The sequence below is a fragment of the Primulina tabacum genome, chromosome 4, assembly GCF_025594145.1.
Source record: "Primulina tabacum isolate GXHZ01 chromosome 4, ASM2559414v2, whole genome shotgun sequence".
Classification (NCBI taxonomy): Eukaryota; Viridiplantae; Streptophyta; class Magnoliopsida; order Lamiales; family Gesneriaceae; genus Primulina; species Primulina tabacum.
In genome coordinates, this window is record NC_134553.1 from 32734121 (window position 1) to 32745988 (window position 11868).

The following is an 11868-nucleotide window of genomic DNA, read 5'->3' on the forward strand; positions in this document are numbered from 1 at the left end:
ACAATCTAACATTTACTTTATCGCAACTAACTTTTATTTTTCGCATCTAACTTTTACTTTCTCGCAACTAACTTTTACTTTATCGCAACTAACATTTACTTTATCGCAACTAACTTTTACTTTACCGCAACTAACTTATTAAATCAATATATTTCATTTAGGCAATAACGTGGCTCTGCCGGTTGTTCTAAATGAAATATAATGATTTAATTTAACATTTACTTTATGCAATTATTTATTTATATAGTCATAATTATAATCATAGGTACCATATATAAAATATCGGTTAATTCGGTATTTTCTATAGTGTGAACTATATTATATTATGTGTGTTTAATTTTTTGGAACCATTATTTATGGTGGTTTCTTTTGTTTTACTTTTAGTTAAACAATATTACATAAACCAAGAATAAATCCTCAAGCCTTGACAAAGTTTATAATTTGTAAACTTAATTCTTGCATTTGATAATCTATAAATTAATAAATTTAAACTCAAAATAACCTCTCTGTGGATCGATCTCGTACTTACGAATTATATTACTTGCAGATAACCTAAACTTGGGTGAATTATTATTTAAGTAGTAGCAACTAACCTCGGCAACCCAACAACGAAGTCCATGGTGATATATATATTTTGATTAATTAATATAAAATATATAATAGATGTGTTCATATATATATATATATATATAATTGTATGTGTTTTCAAATATAATAATTTCTAAAATTTTTATGAGAATATAGTTAAAAGATATGGTTTGTATGGCTGTTAACATGTATAATTGAAAGAATTATTTTGTAAAAGTATAATATATACTCACACATCTTTTGTGAGTGAGTGGTGAGAAATGAGAAAACAATTAATAAACTTTTATTGATTATTAAAAAATAGTTAATTACAAGAATATAACTCCCCTAAAAAAAATATTTATTGAAAAAAGAAAAAAAAAAGAAGTAAATATATAACGGACTGCAAAATACTTTATTCATTGTAATTTTTTAGATTTGATTGATGTACTATCAATGTATTCTAAAATCAATATTGTGTTAAAAAAAAAAAAACAAACAAACAAACAAAAAGATTTGTTTGTGCTAGATAAGTTTCAAAGGTAGTCGGATGTATCCGTTATATAAATGTTTTTATATATATATATATATATTTATGGTAGAATGTTTGGATAAAAAAATTTTATGTTATTGTAAAATTTTGTAGTCACGTTATTTAAAAAAAAAACAATAAGTTAAAAAAAAGAAAAAAAAAAGGATTTTATTCTTTGTAAATTTTCCTATTTTGTTTTCAATATTAGTTTAATTAATTGTCTGCTTTAATACTTAGCTTTTTTCAATGAGAGTTAATATTCATTCCAACTCCATGAGTGAAAACTAGCTATTCCTTAAACATTTTGACCTGAAAGAATATATGGAGTTGAGGCTTTTACAATAATATTCCTGATATTATACGTGTTATGGTGGGCGGTGTGAATTATCTTTTTGACTATATTATTATAAAAAATTTAGAAATTTTAAAAAAAAAATTATATATATATTGTTACTTTATATATTATGTGAAAATAAAAATAATAATAAAAACACATCTAATTATATATTATTATATTAAACGAAAATATATATATATATATAAATCGGTATATGATTTTGTTTTTAATGAATATGTTTGTATTTGAATATATAAAAGAAATAAAGAATCTAGGTTGTGATTTTCCGATAAATTTTATTACTAAGGGACTAGTAATAAGATAGTGTGGGGGTGTGATGAAACTTAAAATTAATAATTTATTATATGTTAAAACCTGTATTTTAAAATTTATGTTTCATTAAAATTATAAAATTATGTTATTTTAGTATTGTTTGTTTATATTTAATTGTCTTACTAAATATGTTTTATTTTCAGGTTTTCTACGTGTTGGTAGAATAATGATAACTCAACCTAGAAAATTCAAATGGAGGTGACTCAAACATGTTTGGAATCCTTGAGAAATTATCTACAACTTTGCAGAAGACATGATTGCCTAAAAAGTTCCTTAAGATGATCAAATTGTGCAAATATCAAAAGGAGGACAAATTTACTTTTACTATGACCAGCATATAGTAAAAATATCATAACTATTTCAATATTTAACCAAATGAGATGAACCAAGTGGCCAAATTCATCTACAGACAATTCCCCACATGTTTGCCATTTTGAGCAGAGTCAAATTCGGTGATTAAAGTCGTAGAACAAAGCATTGAAAGAAGGGACATGTAATTGAACTTAGAGGAGACAAAGAATACTATTGCAACTACATGGCATTAATAAAAATTTTGACCCTTTCTATCATTTGGCCTATAAATAGAGGCTTTGTGCTAGCTTGAGAATCATTCTATCTCATTGTAAAATATAGTGTGAGTGTGTATCAAAGTTCTAAGTTCCAATATATTTTCTTTCATGTTCTCAACTATGAGTGATATTTTAGTGTTGATCAAAAGTAATCTTATGGCAAGCTAAATCTATTATGTCAAGGTGAAGAGGATGCATTCTTGGTGAAGTAAGATTGTTTATATTTTGTATATTCTTTCTTTATTTCTTTTCATTTAGCTAACTTATTTTTATTGTAGGTATAAAAATGAATTATTTGTTGTTATCAATTTACATCAAATGCTTGATACTATTAAAGTGGTTATCTTGATTTTGTTGTTTAATTTTGATACAATAAATATTTCATCACTTATTATTATATATATATATATATATATTTATATAATAATATCATAATATTTCATTTAGACGATAGCGTGGCTCTTCCGGTTGTTCTAAATGAAATATTATGATTTAATACTAACATCTAACAATCTAACATTTACTTTATCGCAACTAACTTTTATTTTTCGCATCTAACTTTTACTTTCTCGCAACTAACATTTACTTTATCGCAACTAACTTTTACTTTACCGCAACTAACTTATTAAATCAATATATTTCATTTAGGCAATAGCGTGGCTCCTGCCGGTTGTTCTAAATGAAATATTATGATTTAATTTAACATTTACTTTATGCAATTATTTATTTATATAGTCATAATTATAATCATAGGTACCATATATAAAATATCGGTTAATTCGGTATTTTCTATAGTGTGAACTATATTATATTATGTGTGTTTAATTTTTTGGATCCATTATTTATGGTGGTTTCTTTTGTTTTACTTTTAGTTAAACAATATTACATAAACCAAGAATAAATCCTCAAGCCTTGACAAAGTTTATAATTTGTAAACTTAATTCTTGCATTTGGTAATCTATAAATTAATAAATTTAAACTCAAAATAACCTCTCTGTGGATCGATCTCGTACTTACGAATTATATTACTTGTAGACAACCTACACTTGGGTGAATTATTATTTAAGTAGTAGCAAGTTTTTGGCGCCGTTGCCGGGGAGGTATAAATTAAGTTTATATTTGTTAATTATGTTTTATTTATAAGTATTGTGTTGTTTTTTTTTGTATGAGTATTTGGAGTCGAAAAAAAAGTGGTAGACTTATTCGAGTATCTGAAAATAATTTAAACATGGATGATAATTCAAATAATCAAGATAATAATAATAATAATAATAATAATAATCAAGAACATGATCAATTAAGAACACTTAGGCCCCATATGAACCCTATTAGAACTAGTGCCCCATCTTGTTTAGTTTTTCCTCCTGATTTATCTAATTTCAACTTCAAACCTCAAATTATTCAAATTTTACCAAATTTTCATGGTTTAGATTCTTAAAATCCATATTTGCATCTAAGAGAATTTGAGGAAGTTTGTAACACTTATAATGATCAAAATTGTAGCATGGATATAGTTCGATTAAAGCTTTTCCCTTTTTCTTTAAAAGATAAAGCTAAAACATGGCTACAAAATTTAAGATCAAGTTCAATAAGATCATGAGAAGAAATGCAACAACAATTTCTCAAAAAGTTTTTCCCTTCCCATAGAACAAACTCTTTTAAAAGACAAATTACAATTTTTTCTCAAAAACAAGGAGAAACGTTTTATCAATGTTGGGATAGATATAAAGAATTACTTAATACATGTCCACATCATGGTTTTGAAACATGGAGAATAGTTTCTCACTTTTATGAAGGTCTAATACCTAAAGATAGGCAAATGATAGAATTCATGTGTAATGGAACTTTTGAAGATAAAAACCCAAATGAAGCTATGGAATATTTGGATTCATTAGCAAAAAATGCTCAAAATTGGGATAATATAGGCACAATAGAACCACCAACAACTAAAAACAATAATTCAACAAATGGGGGTGGTATCTATAATCTTAAAGATGATATAGATATTCAAGCTAAACTTGCATCTTTAGCAAGAAAAATTGAGTCATTAGAAATGAAAAAGAGTGGTCAATTAAAAAGTATTCAAGAAATTGTTTGTCATATATGTGATACACAAGATCATGCTACAAAAGATTGTCCAACATTACCTTCATTTAAAAAATGTCTCCATGAACAAGCAAATTATGTTAACAATTATAAAAAACCAATAATAGATCCTTTTTCACCAACATATAATCCTGGATGGAAAAATAATTCTAATTTTAGTTGGAGGAATGATAATAATGCACAACCGTCACAACAATATTTTCAAAATAACCAAAATCATCAAGGTTATATTCCTTATGTTACACCTCCAAGAAAAAACTTTGAAGATGTAATTCATGCATTTATCCAAAAGCAAGAGTCTATCAATATTCAAAACAGTCAATCTATGAGTGATTTGAAAGAAACTCTTGCAAAATTTGCATCTGCACTTAATATTCATGAAAAAGGAAAATTTCCATATCAACCTCAACCTAATCCTAAAAATCAAAATCAAGAATTAAAAAATGAAAAAATTGATCAAATAAAATCTGTTATTACCCTTAGAAGTGGTAAAATAGTTAATGATCCATATAGTAATGAAAACAAGGATCATTTAAAATCAAAGAGTAAGGATGATAATCCTGATACTTTTGAGAATAATGATACCTTAAATTTTAAGAATAATATGGTGAAGGATAAATCATCTGAAATAGTAAATAAGTCAAATAAACCTCCACAATTTCCTCATGCATTAACAAATCATAAAAAACAAAAAAGTGATTCTGATATCTATGAAGTTTTTAAACAAGTGAAGATAAATATTCCATTATTAGATGCTATTAAACAAGTACCTTCTTATGCAAAATTTTTAAAAGACTTATGTACTGTAAAAAGAAAATTGCATGTGAAGAAAAAAGCATTCTTGGCTGAACAAGTAAATTCTATTCTTCAAAATAATTCTAGTTTAAAATATAAAGATCCTGGTTGTCCAACAATTTCATGTATTATTGGAGAAAATAAAATTAAAAAAGCTTTGTTGGATTTGGGAGCAAGTGTGAATTTACTTCCTTATTCAGTTTATGAAAAACTTAATTTAGGAGAATTAAAACCCAGTTCTGTTACTCTCTTACTGGCGGATAGGTCAATCAAAATACCTAGAGGTATTGTAGAAGATGTGTTGGTTCAAGTTGATAAATTCATATATCCTGTAGATTTTATTGTTTTGGATACACAACCAATAGAAGTACATAATGAAATTCCAGTAATATTGGGACGACCATTTCTAGCAACTTCAAATGCTTTAATTAATTGTCGAAATGGAATAATGAAATTGTCTTTTGGAAATATGACTCTAGAACTTAATGTGTTCAATTTATGTAAACAACCAAGTATTAATGAAAATGAATATGATAATGAAATTGAACCAATTGTGGAAGAAAATATACAAGAAGAAAACTCAAATCAACAATCTGAAGTTTTTTCAATAGAAAGTTTTGAGTCTAAAAATAATTTTAAAGAAGATGATAATACAAAACTTGAATTAAAAGTTTTACCATTAGAATTGAAATATGTATTTTTTGGTGAAAATAAAACATTTCCTGTTGTAATTTCTTCCACTCTTTTGCCAAATCAAGAAGAAGATTTGATTAAATTACTTAAAAAATATAAAAATGCAATTGGATGGACTTTGAAAGATATAAAAGGTATGAATCCTTTAATTTGTACACATAAAATTCACTTGGAAGAAAATGCTAAAACATATCAACAACCACAAAGAAGGTTAAATTCACATATGAAGGAAGTTGTTAAGAATGAAGTATTAAAACTATTAGACGCTGGAATTATATATCCAATTTCAGATAGTAAATGGGTAAGTCCAACACAAATAGTACCTAAAAAGTCCGGCATGACTGTTATAAAAAATGAAAATGGAGAGTTATTACAAGCTAGGATTCCATCTAGTTGGCGTATGTGTATTGATTATAGAAAATTAAATGATGCAACTAGAAAAGATCATTTCACACTACCATTTTCAGATCAAATTCTAGAAAAAAGTAGCAGGAAATTCTTATTACTGTTTTCTTGATGGGTATCCGGGGTATTATCAAATACCTATATCATTAGAAGATCAAGAAAAAACTACTTTTACTTGTCCTTTCGGAACTTTTGCATTTAAAAGAATGCCATTTGGTTTATGTAATGCTCCGGCTACTTTTCAAAGATGCATGTTAAGTATTTTCAGTGATATGATTGAAGAATATGTAGAAGTTTTTATGGATGATATAACTGTTTTTGAAAACTCATTTGAAAATTGTCTTAAAAATCTAGAAGAAGTATTAAAAACATGTGAAGAAAAAAATCTTGTTTTAAACTGGGAAAAATGTCATTATATGGTTAAATCTGGGATTGTTTTAGGACATGTGATATCTGAAAAAGGAATTGAAGTTGATAAAGCCAAAGTTGATGTTATTGCTAATTTAACATCACCAAAAACAGTCAAAGAAGTTCGATCATTCTTGGGTCATGCAGGATTTTATAGAAGGTTTATAAAAAATTTCAGCATAATATCTAAACCAATTTCAAATCTTTTAACAAAAGATACACAATTTGAATGGACTCAGAAATGTGAAATGCTTTTAAAAAAATTATTAATCTTTTAGTTACATCACCTATTTTACAACCTCCAGATTGGTCTTTACCATTTGAATTAATATGTGATGCAAGTGATTATGCTATAGGAGCTGTGTTAGGACAAAGAAAAGAAGGAAAACCTTATGCAATCTATTATGCTAGTAGAACCTTAAATAGTACCCAAATAAATTATTCAACTACTGAAAAAGAATTACTTTCAGTAGTATTTGCATTAGATAAGTTTCGATCTTATTTAATTGGTTCTACTACTATTGTTTACACCGATCATTCTGCCATAAAATATTTATCAAATAAACAAGATGTTAAGCCAAGATTAATACGGTGGATTTTATTGTTACAAGAATTTTATATTATAATTAAAGATAAAAAAGGAAAAGAAAATGTTGTAGCCAATCATTTATCTAGAATAATGACTGAATCATCTCATAATGAAATACCAATAAATGAAAATTTTCCAGATGATCAGTTGTTTTATGCTACTATTATGCCCTGGTTTGCTAACATTGTAAATTTTCTTGTGACAAATAAAATGCCTTCTCATTGGAATTCACAGGATAAGAATAAATTCTTGATAGAAGTTAAAAAATTTTATTGGGATACTCCTTACTTATTTAAGTATTGTCCTGACCAAATTTTTCGACGAGGCATACCCGACAATGAAGTAAGTAATGTTATTAAATTTTGTCATTCTGAAGCATGTGGAGGTCATTTTTCATCCAATAAAACAGCTACAAAAATCTTACAATGTGGATTTTATTGGCCGTCTTTATTCAAAGATACGCATTTATTTTGCAAATATTGTGAAAACTGTCGGAAGATGGGATCAATTTCAAAACGAAACATGATGCCTTTAAATCCAATCATAATTATTGAAATATTTGATAGTTGGGGGATAGATTTTATGGGTCCATTTCCATTATCTTTCGGATATAAGTACATTTTAGTCGCTGTTGATTATGTTTCAAAATGGATTGAAGCAATTGCATGTAGAACTAATGATCATAAAGTTGTTATAAAATTTTTAAAAGAAAATATTTTTAGCCGATTTGGAATACCTAGAGCAATAATTAGTGATGGGGGAAGTCATTTTATAAATAAATCATTTTCCTCTTTGTTAAGAAAATATGGCATTACACATAAAGTTTCTACCCCATATCATCCTCAAAGTAATGGTCAAGTTGAACTTGCAAATAGAGAAATAAAACAAATTTTAGAAAAAACAGTTAATCCAAATCGAAAAGATTGGTCTTTAAGATTAACTGATGCATTATGGGCGTATAGAACTGCATTTAAAACATCATTAGGGATGTCACCATATAGGTTAGTTTTTGGTAAGCATTGTCATTTACCGGTTGAACTTGAACATAAAGCTTATTGGGCAATTAAAGCATTTAATATTAATTTAGATGATGCATCTAAATTAAGAAAATTGCAAATAAATGAACTTGAAGAATTAAGAAATGATGCATATGAAAATTCAAAGATTTATAAAGATAAAACTAAAGTCTTTCATGATAAAAATATTATGAGAAAGTCATTTGAAATTGGACAAAAAGTTTTGCTTTATAATTTTCGTTTGCATTTATTTTCAGGTAAACTAAGATCGAGGTGGTCAGGACCATTTATAGTCAAATTTGTTTATCCTCATGGTGCTGTTGATATTGAAAATCCTAAAAATAATGACGTGTTTAAAGTTCATGGGCAAAGACTTAAGCCTTTTATAGAAAATGAAATTCTTAATAATGAGTTTATGCCTTTATATGATCCACAATAGTTGTTTGATATTTTCATTTTGTTTTGCAAATTCTAGTTCATTTCCCGGTTAAGTGGCGGATAACGGTACTCCGTGACTGTTTAAGTCGGTTTCTTCAGTTTTCCCAAAATAATTGAAATATATATAATAATAATAATATGGATGCGTGTATTATGAATCTTCGTAAATATTTTGCTTGTTTACCTGATAATGCGTTGAAAAAAATTTATAAAGCTAGATGTGAGCGGCTAAGGTTGATGATGTCATATGGCATACCGAATGATGTCCGTTTGATAATTGAAACAAATGTCCGATTGGTTGGGGAAGCAAGTGAATTAATAATAAGACATGCCAGGATTTGGTAAAAGCACATATGCCAAAAAGCGAAGAGCTAAACATATAGGCGGATGTCATAAATGTGCAAGGTGGACTTGTAAAGGAAAATGCAAAAATGTTGGAATGACATCAATGAATAGAGAAGATAAAATTTTATTCATTAAGAATGGTCTGAGTAAAGAGCCTTTGGATAATTTTCTAGAGGTTCTTGATACGCATTCTAGTGGGTACGTGCAAAATGAACTTCTTAAACTATGGTGGCAATTTCAACAGGAGGAATATCAATATGGATGGTGGAATCAGCCTTACAAAGATCCTACTATAGTAACGCATATCTATTTAGATAAGTAAATATATATACACAATTTCGTCTTGGGAATCTGACGTTAAAAGACCCTGTTTGCCAATTTATAAGAAAATTGGATGGGAAACATATCCTCGACTCATAGAAGGCGTTGAAGCCTTTACTGAACGTAAAATCAGAGGAAGATGTGAGCCACAATCACAACTACGCTGTATATATTTGTTTTAATTTTGTCATTTTTATTTTCTTTTAATAATAATAATTTCCTGTTCAAATATTGACTTTTGGCATGTTACGCTTATAAATTCATATGCTGTGATCTAATAATTACAGAAAACATATTTTTCAACATGTCAACGTCCACGGTAAGTAAAATAAAAAATATTTGTGTATTTTGTGGATCTAGTGCATGAAAAGATTTAATTTATGAAGAAGTAGCAGAAAATCTTGGAATAACACTTGCTAAAAAAAAGATTCATTTGATATATGGTGGTGGTGAAGTTGGCCTCATGAGAAAAGTTGCAAAAGCTGCGCATGCAGGTGGAAGTGAAGTTTTAGGCATTATTCCAATTACCTTAGCCAATCTTACAGGACTAACAATAGGAGAAGAAATGAAAGTGGACAACATGTATGTACGAATCACTCAAATGATTGAACATTCAGATGCTTTCATTGCTTTGCCAGGAGGTTTCGGTACTTTGGAAGAAATATTTCATACTGTTTGTTGGGCACAATTAAATATCCACAATAAGCCAAATGGTTTGTTAAATGTTAACAATTATTATGATAAACTGTTATCGTTTCTTGATGATGTTGTGGAACAGGGATTTATTTCATTAGCTTCGCGAAGGATGTTAGTTTCTGCTACATGTGAAGGTGAACTTATTGATTTACTGCAAGGATTTAGTCATGAACCAGATCCATCCTTATCTCAACTTAATCGGCCAACATCCAAGAGTAAGAAAAGAAAATTCATGTGATGCTAAACTTGTGATTCAACGGTATGCTTTAATGTTTTTCTTTAAAGTATGAATAATTTCTTCTTCTCCTTTTAGTTTTTTTTATATAAAAAATTAAAATATATACTTATATATAGTAATAATAATAATAATTTTTAGTTCAATGTCGAGTAAGGTGTCAGTAAAATGCACCTGAGACGCATTAGTTAATAATTATTGGAAAATCACAATACACTAGATTTTAATATTCATTATATTCAAAATACAGACTAAAAGAAAAATTAGTTTTTCATATGTACCTATTTATATATATATTTTGATTAATTAATATAAAATATATAATAGATGTGTTCATATATATATATATATAATTGTATGTGTTTTCAAATATAATAATTTCTAAAATTTTTATGAGAATATAGTTAAAAGATATGGTTTGTATGGCTGTTAACATGTATAATTGAAAGAATTATTTTGTAAAAGTATAATATATACTCACACATCTTTTGTGAGTGAGTGGTGAGAAATGAGAAAATAATTAATAAACTTTTATTGATTATTAAAAAATAGTTAATTACAAGAATATAACTCCCCTAAAAAAAATATTTAAAGTAAATATATAACGGACTGCAAAATACTTTATTCATTGTAATTTTTTAGATTTGATTGATGTACTATCAATGTGTTCTAAAAATCAATATTGTGTTAAAAAAAAAAAAACAAACAAACAAACAAAAAGATTTGTTTGTGCTAGATAAATTTCAAAGGTAGTCGGATGTATCCGTTATATAAATGTTTTTATATATATATATATTTATGGTAGAATGTTTGGATAAAAAAATTTTATGTTATTGTAAAATTTTGTAGTCACGTTATTTAAAAAAAAAACAATAAGTTAAAAAAAAAGAAAAAAAAAGGATTTTATTCTTTGTAAATTTTCCTATTTTGTTTTCAATATTAGTTTAATTAATTGTCTGCTTTAATACTTAGCCTTTTTCAATGAGAGTTAATATTCATTCCAACTCCATGAGTGAAAACTAGCTATTCCTTAAACATTATGACCTGAAAGAATATATGGAGTTGAGGCTTTTACAATAATATTCCTGATATTATACGTGTTATGGTGGGCGGTGTGAATTATCTTTTTGACTATATTATTATAAAAAATTTAGAAATTTTAAAAAAAAATTATATATATATTGTTACTTTATATATTATGTGAAAATAAAAATAATAATAAAAACACATCTAATTATATATTATTATATTAAACAAAAATATATATATATATATAAATCGGTATATGATTTTGTTTTTAATGAATATGTTTGTATTTGAATATATAAAAGAAATAAAGAATCTAGGTTGTGATTTTCCGATAAATTTTATTACTAAGGGACTAGTAATAAGATAGTGTGGGGGTGTGATGAAACTTAAAATTAATAATTTATTATATGTTAAAACCTGTATTTTAAAATTTAAGTTTCCTTAAAATTATAAA

At 26.7% G+C, this 11868-nt stretch overlaps 1 non-coding gene across 1 annotated transcript; it reads right to left on the minus strand.

Moving 5' to 3' along the window:
* Positions 1-3988: 3988 nt before the first annotated feature.
* Positions 3989-4099, minus strand: LOC142544018 (small nucleolar RNA R71). Its single transcript, XR_012819987.1, has one exon. It is a non-coding gene; the product is annotated as a small nucleolar RNA R71 (small nucleolar RNA).
* Positions 4100-11868: the final 7769 nt, after the last annotated feature.